Raw genomic sequence first — 15,630 nt, 5'->3', positions numbered from 1 at the left:
AGGCATTGGGCTGGATTATCTCCGAAAGTCCCCCTCTGCCTATGAAAGCCTGGGCTTTAGTATAACCACATTTCAGAAAGATAAAAGAGTGAAAGTCTGAGTGTCTCAGGAAACAGCCCTATGAGTAAAATTCAGGGGATGTGCGCTGCCACTGGTTTAGTTCCTAGAATTCCCAGAAGGTATAGAAAATGCCAAATCTCCCGCCCCGGGTCACCTTGATCGGCCAATTCAAATTTCCTCCAAATACCACGCGGGAGGCGGCAGCAACCGAAACTCTAAACTGCCTCCGGTCCCTACCAGCAGGCGGGGGTTTCTTCCCTCCTTGGCTCGGCCTAGAAACTCATATTTTATTCATGAAAATCTGAGGCCCTGGGAGGCCTCGGCCTAAACAGGATGTAAATATTTGCGGGCGGTGGGGGAGAGGTGGTTTTTGAGCTGGGGCTGTCCTAAGCAGGGGCCCGCCCGCCTCCATCCCCTCTCCAGGGTGGGTGTGGGGGGCATGTGCAGGCTGTACCCCTGATTGGGGCCCGGGTTTGGGACTCCAGTACCCTCCGAGGGAGTCCCCTAACCTTCTGATCACCCCCGCCCCGCCCCATTCTCTTAATCAACCGGGTTCCCCCATCCGCCTTGCTGAGACTTAGCACTGGCTTCCCGGCGCTTGCGAGGTGCGTGGCCAGCTCCCCAGCCTCACCTGCCCTTCCTGCACCTGGACACCCTTTGTCTCGGCTGCGCGGAGTTCCCGCCATCCCCAGGCTGTACAGGTATTGCCCCTCGCTCGCTTCCACCGCTGGTTTCGCCGGGACTTAACTTACCTCTGTGAGCTTTGACTTGTCTCCAAGACCCCCCTCCCCGAGTTTGCACGGACTACGCCCTCTTCTGGAACCCGGGCCGCCCCGCCTCTCGGGCTCTCCCGGGAGAATAACTCCTGCTCGGTTCTCAGGGCCTGGCCTGAGCATCACTTCCTGGAAGAAACTGTCCCTAATGCTTCTCCACCAGCTCTGAGCTCAGAGTCGCTCTGCTCCACGCGTGGCATCTGCCGTGCTGAGCGGAAGCCCTTCCTCATCTGTATCCCATACTGGGGACAGGGCCCTGACTTCGGTCCTAAATAAATATTTGTTGAATAAATGAACAGGTGGATGGACGGACGGACCCATAAAGACATGGTCCAATTACCGCCTGCGTCTGTGGCCTTCTCTGACTTGCCGCTATCCCCAGCTGGCACATCTGCACCATGGATGCAAAGCTTCTCTTTGGGGGCCTTTCACACCGCACCAGCTTGTCTCTAGCGTGTGTTCCCCCCACCCCACCCCACAGCCTGTGTACAGTGTCCCTGCACCTAGGGCACTTCCTGGGGCATAACAAGCTGCAATCTTGGTAGAATCTTGCAGGGTATCGAAGATTTCCAAAGTTATACCCTGCACCCCACAACCTCTGGCAAGATGCAAACATTCTTTCTGTGAGATGCACCTTCTTGGAATTGGGGCCCTTGGGGCTTCCTGAAGAATGTGGTGTCTGCACAAGCGTGCAGGAGTGGGCATGCTCAGGCTATACTTCACTTCGTGACTCCTTCAGGTAATGAGACCAGTGCTTGGCTATTTCTGGGATTAGGGAAAACAAAATACACCCCCAAACTGGAGTACCAGCAGGTCAGACTGGACCCAAGAGAAGCACCCCTTTGGCAGTGGAGGTGGTATTGAAATGGTGGGTGTGACCTCACACTGAGAATAATGTCCCGGGGAGATTGGTGCAGAAAGAAACTGCTGCCTAGGTGAGGTTTTAAAAATGCAGTTAGTCAACCCCAAATTGATCTGTGTAGACATGTGTTTTTTCTCAATTATAGGACTTCTTAGCTTAAAGCGGGCTCACTTTCTAGCTGTCTGAATGTTCCACCACACAGAGAACCCAACAGGAAGCGAAAGAAAGAAAGAAAAGAAAAAAAAAGAAAGGAAGGAAGGAAAGAAAGGGAAGAAAGAAAGGAAAAGAAAGAAAAAAAAGAAAAGAAAGAAAAGAAAAAGAAAAGAGAAGGTCCCACAGGAGCAGCCTAAAGGGCCTGTCCTGGCACTCACGTTTCTTCTGGGAGAATCTCCACACCCCCAACTCCCACTGTGGTCCCTGCCTTTCTGTGTTCATTGAGCTCTTGGAGCAGAAGTTCATTCCTGCTGTGTGCCCAGGCCCCCAGACCTACCCCATCAGAACCTCTACGGTGGCCTCCTGGCCTCGGCATTTGTGTCAAACCATCTCGGTGATTCTATGCAGCTACACTTGAGAAGCCTTGACTGGAGCTTCCCGAGACCGCATCTGTGTCCTGCTCCCAGCTAGTATGTCACTGTACCACACCTGATGTAGCAAGACTTTTACATAGAATTATTGTTTACTTCAGGGGCACCTGGCTGGCTCAGTCAGTGCAGCGTGTGACTCTTGATCTCAGCGTTTTGAGTTCGGGCCCTATGGTGGGTGTAGAGATCACTTAAAATCTGAGGGGCACCTGGGTGGCTCAGTTAAGCACCTGATTCTTTTTTTTTTTTTTTTAAGCATCTGATTCTTGACTTTGGCTTGAGTCATGATCTCGGTCCTAAGATCAAGCCCTGTGCTGGACTCTGTGCTGGGTATGGAGCCTGCTTAAGATTCTCTCTCTCTCTTTCTCCCTCTGCCTCTCTCTGCTTGCACTAAATAAATAAACAAATAAATAAATAAATAATCTGGAAAAAGCCAACAACATTGAATTATTACTTTTTTTCCTGTAACTCTTTTTTTGCATGGAGACTTTTTCTAGTCGGCATACATGAAGGACCTTTATTTTTTTCATTTTCATTTTTTTAAAAGATTTTATTTATTCATGAGAGACAGAGAGAGAGAGAGGCAGAGACACAGGCAGAGGGAGAAGCAGGCTCCATGCAGGGAACCTGACATGGGAATCGATCCCAGGTCTCCAGGATCACACCCTGGGGTGCAGGCGGCGCTAAACCGCTGCACCACCAGGGCTGCCCAGGACCTTTATTTTTTAATGACTACGTAGTATGAATATAGCACAATTTACCTCCCCCTTCCACCTACAGATGGATTTCTCTATCATTTCCTGCTCTCCCCTGTTCTAAATTACCACAGTGAATATCGTCATACATATATCTGTGCATGTGTAAGCATTTCTGTAAGACGAGTTTCCAGAAGGAAATTCTGGGTCTTACAATATACACTTCTTCTTTGTTTTAAGATTTATTTATTTGAGAGAAAGAGAGAGAGAGAGATCATGACTCAGGGGCCGGAAGGTAGAGGGAGAAGCAGACTCCTAGCTGCAGGGAGACCCATGCAGGCAGGACTCCTGAGACCATGACCTTAGCCAAAGGCAGATGCTCAATTGACTGGGCCCCCCAGGCTCACAAGAACGTACACCTTCTAAAGCATTGCTAGAGGGGCACCTGGGGAGCTCAGTTGGTTGAGCGTCTCCCTTTAAAAAAAAAAAAGATTTTATTTATTCAAGAGACACACAGAGAGAGAGGCAGAGACACAGGCAGAGGGAGAAGCAGGCTCCATGCAGGGAGCCCGATGTGGGGCTTGACCCCAGGACCCTGGGATCACACCCTGAGCCAAAGGCAGATGCTCAACCACTGAGCCACCCAGGTGCCCTGAGCACCTGACTCTTGATTTTGGGTCAGATCATGGTCTCGTAGTCATGACGTCAGCCCAGCTTTGGGCTCTGAGCTCAGGTTGGAGTCTGCAGGAGATTCTTTCTCCCTCACCCTCTGACCCTTCCCCCCCACTCATGCTCTCTACCTCTTTCTCAAATAAATAAGATCTTTAAAATAACTTCAAAAGAAAGTAAAAATTAAAGTGGCAATGATATATATATACATGCATGTTATATGTTACACTATATATGTTACATGTAACATGCATATGTGCATATACATTTGCACACCACATTAACAACCAAACAGAAATACTCCTGGGGAGCCTGGCTGGGTCAGTTGGTGGAGCGTGCAACTCTTGATCTTGGGGTTGTGAGTTCGAGCCCCACGTTGGGTGTAGAGATTATTTAAAAATGATTAAAAAAATCTTAAAAAAAAAAAAAAAGAGGGACACCTGGGTAGGTCAGTGGTTAGGCATCTGCCTTTGCCTCCAGATGGTGATCCCAGGGTCCTGGGATTGAGTCCCGCATCGGTCTCCCGGCCGGAAGCCTGCTTCTCCTCTGCCTATCTCTGCCTCTCTGTTTCTCTTGAATAAATAAAATCTTATAAGGGATCACTGGGTGGCGCAGCGGTTTAGCGCCTACCTTTGGCCCAGGGCGTGATCCTGGAGACCCAGGATCAAATCCTACGTCGGGCTCCTGGTTCATGGAGCCTGCTTCTCCCTCTGCCTGTGTGTCTGCCTCTCTCTCTCCCTGTGTGACTATCACAAATAATTTTTAAAAATCTTTAAAAAAAATCTTAAAAAAAAAAAGAGGGATGCCTGGATGGCTCAGCAGTTGGGTGTCTGCTTTGGCTCAGGTCCTGGTCCTGGGATCCAGGATTGAGTCCCACATCCGGCTCCTCATGGGCAGCCTGCTTCAAATCAGCACTCCTATCCTGCATCAGCCAGTGATGGAGGAGGGATAACTGGACAGAACTGGAATGAGTGTGGTGCACTGGTCCCCCATCCCTCAGCAGATTGAGAAGCAGCCACAGGAAGGCCAGGACAGACACACTGAGTACAGGAAGAAGGGACAGCTTGGACGAATAAATAAATGGAACAAAATTAGAAGTAAGGAATCCAAACCTCCTCGTGGCCCAGGTTCTACAGTGTGGGGCAAATAGTCCACCACATGCTGCCTGTAGCCACGGGGTAGTGTCCACATTGCAGCACACAAATCCCACACCCACTGTACTGATCACCCTAAAGCACTGGGAAAAATTCTGTACCTTTTTTTTTCCCCTAAGAAGGCAAGGAAGTGTGTGAAGCAGTTTTCAGTTTCTCAACTATTAAAATTTAACAAAATAGTTAAAATGAAAAAACTTTGCATACAGAGGACACTTAACCGGAACGTGTACTTACATAGAACAGCTTGTCTCCTGAGAGGGTTATTAAACCACTGCTATTCAGAATTTGCTTAAAGCAGGGCAGGCTCTCCTTGAAATCACCAGCCTTACCCATCCTAAAATGCCCTCTTGTGAGGAACAGTAAAGGTCTTTTAAAAGATGCATCTCATGAGCACTGGGTGTTATTCTGCATGTTGGTAAATTGAACACCAATAAAAATTAATTTATTAAAAAAATAAAAAATAAAATCTTAAAAAATATATACATACACTAATCATGTCATATTAATCATATAAATATACTAATCATATTTACATTAACATTAATAACATGAATTTGGCATATTGAGAGTTTGTCATACTGAGAATATGTCAAACCCATGTTATTAATGTCATTATGAATATGATTAGTATATTTGTATTAATATGCTTGACATATTAATATTATATTGTTTTAAGACAGATATCAATTAATACTTCGGATGTTTTCATCAACAAAAGGCACATACAGAACATCTACTGTGTGCACAGTATTGGGCTTATCATTCCTAAAAGCATCATTTCAAATTTCTTTTCATGTCTGAAAGAAAACTGTACTAAACTTCTGGTTCATAGTTTTGTATCACTTGATGTTTATTATACTTCATAAAATGTGGGATTTACAAAAAAAAAAAAGAAGATGCATCTCAGGGTCATGTGTAGTTATCTCCCCTTGCCCCTCAAAGCCCAGGGTATCAGATCAGTGCTTTGCTGCTGAGGGGTGTAAACATTTAAAAATCAAGAGTTCTCTCTGGACACGTTTGCGCAGGTGTGTCGGATTTAAGCTTGAGCAAGCTTCCTTTTAATACTTAGTTCACAGGGCATCTCCCTGTGGGGCCTGGGCCACTCTGCTGGAGTGCTCTCCAGGTGTCACTTGTAGTGTGTAGGACACCTGTACACCTGCCATGATGCTTGGACCATGACGCTCCTGTTAAACTAGCTTGGCATCACCTGCTGTGGTCAGAACAGAGTTCCCAGAACAGTGCTCACAGCGGCTGGTCCTGTGTGGGCTTGCCTTGCGAGAGTCACATCGCAGCTCCACAGTGAGGACTGTCATTGTCAAATGGGCAGCCTTCTCTGGGATGCCTGTGAGAAGAGCCCAGTCAGAGATTACCCTGTGACCTCGTTAACCAGAATGACAGGGCAAGTCACACGCTCAGAGATACACACCAGACTTGGGGAGAGACTCCAGGAGAGGCAGAGACAGGTATCTGGGGTACCAGATGCCTCAGTTTCCACATCTGTAATGGGGATGACAACAACCTCACAGAGGGAGTCAGTGTAAAGCCCTTTACCCAGGCCAATTGCTAGTTACGTTAGTAAACCTCAGTGGGGTCTGAAGGCTGTCACCAGCCCCACACTCACTGCGGGGACTACAGAGACAGTCGGCAGAGAGGCAGCTGTCCAAGGTGGAAGGAGCAGGCCCACGGTGGGGAGTGGGACCGTTGAGTGCACCACAGGGTACATTTGTGCACCAGCCTCACAGAATCTCAGTGGCCCGGGGTTTTCCTTTCTGTAATAATAATAGTACTTGACAATGAAGCAGCACTTTCTTCTTTTATTTATTTTTAAAGATTTTTATTTATTCATGAGAGAGAGAGAGAGAGAGAGAGGCAGAGGGAGAGGGAGAAGCAGACTCCATGCAGGGAGCCCGACGTGGGACTCGATCCTGGGACCCCAGGATTACTCCCTGGGCTGAAGGCAGGCGCTAAACTGCTGAGCCACCCAGGGATTCCCCTTTATTCTTCTTTTAAATATTTTTTATGTGAGGGAGAGAAAAAGAGTGCAAGGTGGGGGACAGAGGGAGAGGGACAAGCAGATTCCCCGCTGAGCAGGGAGACCAACAAAGAGGCCTCGACCCCAAGATCCTGGAATCATGACCTAAGCCAAATGCAGACGCTTAACCCCCAGAGTACCCAGGTACCCCCGGAGTAGCACATTAAAATATTACCTCCTGGTACTGCTGGTACAGTAGTATACTACTGTACACTAGTATAGCCCATTGGGAAACAAGTGACAATTCATTTTTTAAAAAGATTTTATTTATTCATTTTTTTAAATTTATTTATTCATGTTAGACACACACACAGAGAGGCAGAGACACAGAGAGAGGGAGAAGCAGGCTCCATGCAGGGAGCCCGATGTGAGACTCCATCCTGACCCCAGGATCACGCCCTGGGCCAAAGGTAGATGCTCAACCGCTGAGCCACCAAGGCGTCCCAACAAGTGACAATTCATACAGATGTGGGTTTGCCAGTGAGCCCTGAGACAACTTTTGTGCGTTTAAAAATTTAGAAAGTTACAGATTTTCTTTTGACTTGTAAAGTTACAAATTTGAGAAACCTTATTCATGCTTTCAAGTTCACTTTACAAATCTTACTTTTCTTGAAGTGCCTGGGTGGCTTAGTCGGTGAAGCATCTGACTCTTGATCTCAGATCAGGTCTTGATCTCAGGGTCATGAGTTCAAGCCCTGCATTGGGCTCCATGCTGGGTGTGAAGCCTGCTTAAAACAAATAACATGGGCAGCCTGGGTGGCTCAGCGGCTTAGCACCGCCTTCAGCCCAGGGCGTGATCCTGGAGACCCAGGATTGAGTCCCATGTCGGGTTCCCTGCATGGAGCCTGCTTCTCCCTCTGCCTGTGTCTCTGCCTCTCTCTGTGTGTGTCTCTCATGAATAAATAAATATTAAAAAAAACAAACAAATCTTTTCTTTTCATAACTCTAGTGAATTTTGACATTTATTGACTTATACCATTATTATTGGCATTATTATTTTAAGTAATCTTTATCCCTAATGTGGGGCTCAAACTTAGAAACCGGAGATCAAGAGTTGCATGCTCTTCCAACTGAGCGAGCCAGGCGCCTTTTGATGATTGATATTTTTAAAGGCTTTCTTAGATATAGCATAATTAAAATCTCTCAAACATTTTATTTTATTTTTCTAAGATTTTATTTATTTATTCATGAGAGACAGAGAGAAAGAGGCAGAGACACAGGCAGAGGGAGAAGCAGGCTCCCTGCTGAGAGCTTGATGTGGGACTCGATCCGGGACTCCAGGATTGCGCCCTGGGCCAAAGGCGGCTAAACCACTGGGCCACCCAGGGATCCCCCTTGGATTCTGTTTATATAAAATGTCCAGAATAGGCAAATCCATAGAGTCGGAAAGCAGATTACTGGAGAGGCTGGAGGAAGGGGCAGATGATGACCGTTGATGGGTCTAGGGTTGCTTTTTGAAGCGATGAGGTACTTTGGAATTTGTGTGGATGACTGCTCAATTTTGTGAATATATTTTAAAACTACTGAAATAGTTTTAGAAACTATTTTAGAAATAGTAGAATAGAAACTATTCTATTAGAATACTCTACTATTTAGTAGAAAACTAAACTAACTAAACTAAAACTCTTCTATTAGAATAGAATAGAAACTACTGAAGCCTGCTTCCCTCTGCCTGTGTCTCTGCCTCTCTCTCCTGTGTTTCTCATGAATAAATAAAATCTTTTAAAAAAATATTTACCCTCTCTCAAACATTTTAAACTACATTTATAAATTTAATTGTTCAATTTCCTTTAAGTTTCTTAGTTTTCTGACAAACCTAAGTTCTTAAATATATCCTATAAATCTATTAAACATAATATGTTGAATCTCAAGTTCCCTTAAATATTGTAATACAGAAAATAATATTGTAATACTATTTATAATTTAATAAGATTTTAACCTAAAATCACAAGTTTAATTTTTTTTAAAGGTCTTACTTATTCATGAGAGAACACAGAGAGGCAGAGACATAGGCAGAGGGAGAAGCAGGCTCCACACAAGGAGCCCGATGCAAGACCCAATCCTGAGACTCCGGGATCACGCCCTGAGCTGACGGCAGGCGCCCAACCGCTGAGCCACCCTGGCACTCTCCCACAAGTTTAATTTAATTCAGTTTTACATTTTATTTTTTAAAAATATTTTATTTATTTATTTGAGAGAGAGAGCAGAAGCAGGGGGAAGGGCAGAGGGAGGAGGAGAAGTAGACTCTCCACTGAGTGGGGAGCCCCATGTGGGGCTTGATCCCAGGACCCTGGGATCATGACTTGAGCCAAAGGCAAACATTAAACTGACTGAGCCACCCAGGCACCCCTACATTTCATTTCATTTTATTTAAAAAAAATGTATTTACTTATTCAAGAGGGAGAGAGAGAGAGTGGGGGAGTGCAGAGGGATAGGAACAAGCAGAACTATTGGATGAGCATAGAGCCCAACACAGGGCTCCATTCCACAACCCTGAGATCTCAACCTGAGCCAAAACCAAGAGTCCGACGTTTAATCAACTGAGCCACTCAGGCGCCCTTCAATTTTACATTTTAAGTTAGAATTATAAAGGTCCCTTGGTAGACACTAGTATGCTAACTTCTCGTTAGCATTTCAAATCCTTAAAATACTAAATATATAACGATCATACATGAATGCTACAGAAAAATACTAATGCAAAATTTTTACTTAGGTCACCATGTTTGTATTTCTGAAACTCCCTGGGGTTATTCATTTATTAAAAAAAATATTTACCAGGCAGCCCGGTGGCTCAGCAGTTTAGCGCCGCCTTCAGCCCAGGACGTGATCCCGGACACCTGGGATCGAGTCCCACGTCGGGCTCCCTGCATGGAGCCTGCTTCCCCCTCTGCCTGTGTCTCTGCCTCTCTCCTCTCTCTCTCCTCTCTGTGTTTCTCATGAATAAATAAAATCCTTAAAAATATATATATATTTACCAATGACACCTGAAGCTAATGTAACACTGTGCATCAACTACTACACTAAAAAAAAAAAAGATAGGAAATTTGTTTTTTAAAATACTTTATTTATTTATTATTTATTTTTTTAATTTTTATTCATGGGAGACACAGAGAGAGAGGCAGAGACAAACGCAGAGGGAGAAGCAGGCTCCATGCATGGAGCCCAACATGGGACTCGATTCCAGGTCTCCAGGATCGGGCCCTGGGCTCAAGGCAGCGCTAAACCACTGAGCCACCTGGGCTGCCCCAGAAAGATATTCTAATGACCCTTATTAAATTGAAGATGCTCTTGCTTAGGACCTAGCAATTCTATTTCTATCTATGCTAGAGAAATTATCTAAGAAGCACAATGGAGGGGCACCTGGGTGACTCAGTCAGTTAACTGTCTGACTCTTGATTTCTGCTCAGGTCATGATCGTTGTGAGATCAAGACCTGTGCCAGGCACCGAGCCTGCTTAAAATTCTTTCTCTCCCTCTCCTTCTACCCCTCCCCCTAGAGGGCTCAGACCACCCAGTGTAGATCCAGGCTCCCTGCTACTTGCCAAGAGACCTTAGGAACAAAGCTTGACCCCTCTGTGCCTTGGGTTCCTCTTCTGTAAAGTGGAGGTAGAAGAGAGAAGACAAAAGAATGGGGTGGAGAACTTTAGCAGTATCCTAATGTTTTATTTCTCTTTTAAAAAAAGAGGAACATTTTAACATCTGTCTTGGTGGATAAGTATATGAATGTTGATACTATTTTCAGTACATTTATTTCATATGTTTTATAGTTTTAAATTTAGAGGTTAAAAGATCACAAAACAGGGCAACCCGGGTGGCTCAGCGGTTTAGCGCCGCCTTTGGCCCAGGGCCTGATCCTGGAGATCCAGGATCAAGTCCCATGTTGGGCTCCTTGCATGGAGCCTGCTTCTCCCTCTGCCTGTGTCTCTGCCTCTCTCTCTCTCTCTCTCCCTGTGTTTCTCATGAATAAATAAATAAAATCTTAAAAAAAAAAAAGAAAAGAAGAAGATCACAAAACAGGGGCCCCTGGGTGGCTCAACTGGCTAAGTGTCTGCCATAGGCTAAGGTCACGATCCCAGGATCCTTGGATTGAGCTCCAAGTCGGGCTCCCTGCTCAGTGGAGTCTGTTTCTCCTTCTCCCTCTGCCTCTACCCCCGGTCGTGCTCTCTCTCTCTCTCAATCTCAAATAAATTTAAAAATATATGATTTTATTATTTTTTGAAGATTTTATTTATTTATTAATGAGACACACAGAGAGGCAGAGACACAGGCAGAGGGAGAAGCAGGCTCCCTGTGGGGAGCCTGATGCAGGACTTGATCTCAGGACCCTGGAATCACGATGTGAGCTGAAGGCAGATGTTCAACCATTGAGCCACCCAAGTGCCCCTAAATAAAACATTTTTTTAAAAGATCACAAAACCAAACAAACACATCGGTACACTTTTCTTTAAGTTTTTAGTTTTATTTTTTATTTTTTATTTTTTTTTTAGTTTATTTATGATAGTCACAGAGAGAGAGGCAGAGACACAGGCAGAGGGAGAAGCAGGCTCCATGCACCAGGAGCCCGATGTGGGACTCGATCCCGGGTCTCCAGGATCGCGCCCCGGGCCAAAGGCAGGCGCCAAACCACTGCGCCACCCAGGGATCCAAGTTTTTAGTTTTAATTACAATGTTGTTAACATACAGTGTTACATTAGTGTCACATGTACAATATTGTGATTCAACAATTCTGTACATTACTCAGTGCTCATCATGAAAAGCGACATATAGTTTTCTCTACAAGCACCCTTGCCTCCTTCCATGCCACTTACCACATTGCAACCAGAGACTTAAAACATAAACTGGGCCTTATTGGGGCATCTGGGTGGCTTCGTCGGTTGACAGTCCAATTCTTGGTTTTGGCTTAGGTCATGATCTCAGGGTCCTGGGATCGAGCCCTGCATTGGGTTCTGGGCTCAATGAAGAGTCTGCTTGAGATTCTCTCCCTTGTCTAGTACTCTGTCTCTACAGTAAACACATTTTTTTTTTTAAATAAAGATTCTATTTATTTATTCGTGAGAGACACAGAGAAAGTGGCAGAGACATAGGCAGAGGGAGAAGCAAATTCCCACAGGGAGCCTGATGCCGGATGCGATCCCAGGATCACGACCTGAGCCGAAGGCAGACACTCAACCACTGAGCCACCCAAGTGCCCCTACAGTAAATAAATCTTAAACAAAACAAAAACTGGGCCTTGTTCCTTTACCTAACCTTTCTCTCGTCCTGCACAATCTGGCTCCTGTAGGCCTCTTCTCTCTCCAACACCGATTCGTACTTACCCTGGATCCTCCAGCCATTGTGTGGTCATTGTGTCCGTCAGGTCTTGTTAGGCCATGGGGATATGGCGGTGACCAGGATGGAGAGAGCTGCAACAGCTGCCATTTTAGGGAGGAAACAAATACTAAACAAAGCAATAAATCCAGATAATTGTGAGTACAATACAGAAATAAACAGGGTCTCAGGAGAGCAAAGCCAACAGGCACTCAGCTCTCAGATTCAGAGTTCAGATCTCAGGTCAAATGCCCCCTTCCCAGCAAAGCCCTTCTGGACTCCTCACGTGGGGTGGTACCCTATCACTGCAATCAGGTCCTTATTCTAACATTTAACCAGAATTATAAGTAAATAAACATCTGATTGGCTGCTTGGTGTGTTTCCCTCCCTACAAAGTCAGCTCTTTGAGGGTGGAAGCTTGCCCTCTCCATGCAAGTGGCTGTAGGCACTCAGTCAATATTTGTGAAAGACAGAAACCAGGAATGAGGCTAAATGATTTCTACCGGTTTCCAAATTCCACAAGTATAATCAGAGCAACTCCTGAGGACAAATGTTACCCAAACAACAAATCCTTGCACTGTAGGTATGTTTAGGATATATACCTTTTCACTACATGATGAGCCTTTTAATACTGAAAATGCTAATGAGAATGTTAGAAAAATTCTAAGGATGATGGAACGCTGCAGCATCTGAGAGTTAACAATTATTTCAGTGGCAGCATCACCACCTAAAAAACAAACAAACCAGCTACGATTCATCAAGAAACCCACTGGAAAACAAAACGTGATTTTTTAAAAAAATTCAGGATAAGCAAGGCAAATGGCATCAAGTAGGCTCGATATTCTGGGGCAGTGGAGGGTACCAGTGGATGGAAAGCAGGTGTATAGGGTAGTCCTGGTCTTGAGATGCCACCCGATTTTCAACTTCACGACCTGTGTCATCATTGGGGAATTGGGCTACACTCTAGTGATCAAAGTCATGGTGTCATTTTAACCAAGATTTGTTGCCTGTCCCATCTAACAATTTATGAGAATGCTCTGGCTTTCAGTAAAGGAGTTGTTCTTTCTTTTCTTTTCTTTTTTTTTACAGAGGGAGAGAGAGAATGAACAGCGAGAGGAGTAGAGGGAGAGAGAGAATCCCAAGCAGACTCCACACTGAACACAGAGCCTGATGCAGGGCTTGATGTCACGACCCTCAGATCATGACCTGAGGTGAAATCAAGACTCAGAGGCTTACCCAGCTGAGCCACCCAGGCACACCAAGAATTTTGTTTTCTGTCTTTTTTTCTCCTTTCCATGCCCTTCGTCTTTTGTATAACTAACTGCCCTGGTGAGGTTAAGAGTCAGGGAGCTTAGCCTAGGTGCAGATTCAATTTCCTGGGATTTTGCAGATTTGTTAGGAGAGAAGAGGAGGAATTCACTTGGGCTTGCCCTTGACCTTTCCTTTGGTTTGTTGCTTGACCTGTGGTTTCCCCAACATGCCCTGGCCCCCCCAGTGTGGCTGCTGTATGGCCTACAGGAATAGCTGGAGTTTCTAAGCTCTGAGCTCTGTTTGGGATCAAGTCCAACAAGTCACAGAAGGCTCAATATAAAGAAGCCCTGTTATACAGTTCTGCCCCAAAGGTCACCTCCTTCTCAGATTCTCCTGGCATCCTAAGTGTATCAGCAAATGCAGAGTCCTGTGGGTGCCAACAGGCCTCCTGTAGAGTGGGATTTTTGGAAAAGAACCATGAGAGAGTTAAGAATTATATACCGTTTTCTGTATTTATTGAAAATGATTTATTTGTAAGCTGTGTATATGGTGGAAGGGGTGTGGTGTGTGTGTGTGTGTGTGCAATAGCTGACAGTAAGGAAAATATTAATTTCATCACGTGGAAAACACCCCAGGGAAAACCATGAAAAAGACATTTCAAGAAGAGTTTCTATTTCAAGAAAATTTGTGTCTTCTCTGGAGAAATAAAGGATCTTTGAACAGCGATTTCTGAAACAGGCAGGATGGTTCAAAGGAGAATGGAAGAAGGAGAGCCAACTTCAAGCTTCCCCTGTCCCCAAATCATATAAAAGGGAAAAAGAAAAACACTAAGTTCTGAACCTGGAAACTTTAGTAATTACCACCAAGGAGAACAAACTGCTTCAGGATTTGAGTCATTTGTGGTTCCTGCCCAACTGGCAAGAAGTTAAACAGAATGAAAAATCATGTGTTCCCATCCATCTCACAGAACACAATTGTAAATTGTGCCCACTGCTTCTGACTCGCTAGCCTGGGTGCAGAACCGGAATGAGCAGTTAGCGGACAGAAACTCGGCATTTACTATGTGCAAAGGAAGGAACCAGGCATTAGGCTGCAGGCACTTTTCTTCTCATGGAGCTGACCACTCAGGTTAGAAAGAGGGAGCAGAGAATTCACATGTGAAAAATGAATATAACAGCAATATTGTGTTCTCCAATGAATGTCTGTAATTGGGGAAAGAAAACTGAAAGGTAAGGATAAAAATTGGACAAAATCACGTGATCTAGATTTTGGAGCCCATGATGATTTGAATGACTTATCAATCACCTAGAAGACAAAGTCTTCTACCAAAACGTATAGAGATTTTAACTGGTGATGGCAGGAAAACAGCCAATGGAGTTCTGATCACCTTCTGGTGAAAGCAAACCAGTTCCTCACAGCTGACCCAAACTGTTGTGAAAACATGGATCCTCACTGTTCATTAAAGACCTTCAAATCGAACAATTACCGAGCGCCAGTCCTTGTACTAAGCAAATAGGGATAGAGATAAATGGGTCCCAATTCTTCTCTTCGATTTGGCCATGAAAGCCAGTTTTTAACCCGAAATTATGGTGAAATATGGTAAATGCAACACAATAGAATTTCTTAAAATTTTATTTATTTATTCATGAGAGAGAGGCAGGGACACAGGTAGAGAGAGGGAGAAGCTGGCTCCATGCAGGGAGCCTGATGTGGGACTGGATCCCAGGACTCCAGGATCACGCCCTGGGCATGAAAGGCAGGCGCTCAACCGCTGAGCCACCCCCATCAATACAACAGAATTTTACACGAGGGGCACCTGGGTGGCTCAGCGGTTGAGCCTCTGCCTTTGGCTCAGGTCGTGATCCTGGGGTCCTGGGATCAAGTCCCAAATCGGGCTGCCTGCTCAGTAGGGAGTCTGCTTCTCCCTCTGCCTGTGTCTCTCTGCCTCTCTCTGTGTCTTTCATGAATAAAGAAAATCTTTAAAACATTTTTTTTTCTAATCCAAACAATACAATATTATACCAATTGCTTTGGCAGCATGGTGGGGAGTGAATCCTGGCTGGACCACCTACAGCCTAAATGACATGGGACAAATGATCCAATCATTCTCCAGCCTGCTTCTGTGGATAATTAGGAGTATCCACCTTGGGTCTGGTGCACAGCGAGTGCGTAGTAAACGACAGTCATTGTTCATTATCTTTATTATTCATCATTTTTAAAAAAGATTTTTATTTATTATGATAGTCA

The 15,630-nt window shown here is 45.1% G+C and overlaps 1 long non-coding RNA gene across 2 annotated transcripts; it reads left to right on the top strand.

The window, feature by feature from the left end:
• The first annotated feature begins 381 nt into the window (after nt 1-381).
• LOC129519143 (uncharacterized) lies at nt 382-13,879 on the top strand. Of its 2 annotated transcripts, XR_008666362.1 has the most exons (3): nt 382-761; nt 1,379-1,572; nt 13,222-13,879. It is a non-coding gene; the product is annotated as an uncharacterized LOC129519143 (long non-coding RNA). The 2 variants fall into 2 exon arrangements; XR_008666361.1 differs by having other exon boundaries at nt 382-1,572.
• The last annotated feature ends 1,751 nt before the right edge of the window (nt 13,880-15,630 follow it).

This window comes from Nyctereutes procyonoides, unplaced genomic scaffold (assembly GCF_905146905.1).
Source record: "Nyctereutes procyonoides isolate TBG_1078 unplaced genomic scaffold, NYPRO_anot_genome, whole genome shotgun sequence".
Classification (NCBI taxonomy): Eukaryota; Metazoa; Chordata; class Mammalia; order Carnivora; family Canidae; genus Nyctereutes; species Nyctereutes procyonoides.
The sequence above is the reverse complement of the archived record's forward strand: the minus strand, read 5'-3'. Positions and strand labels throughout refer to the sequence as shown.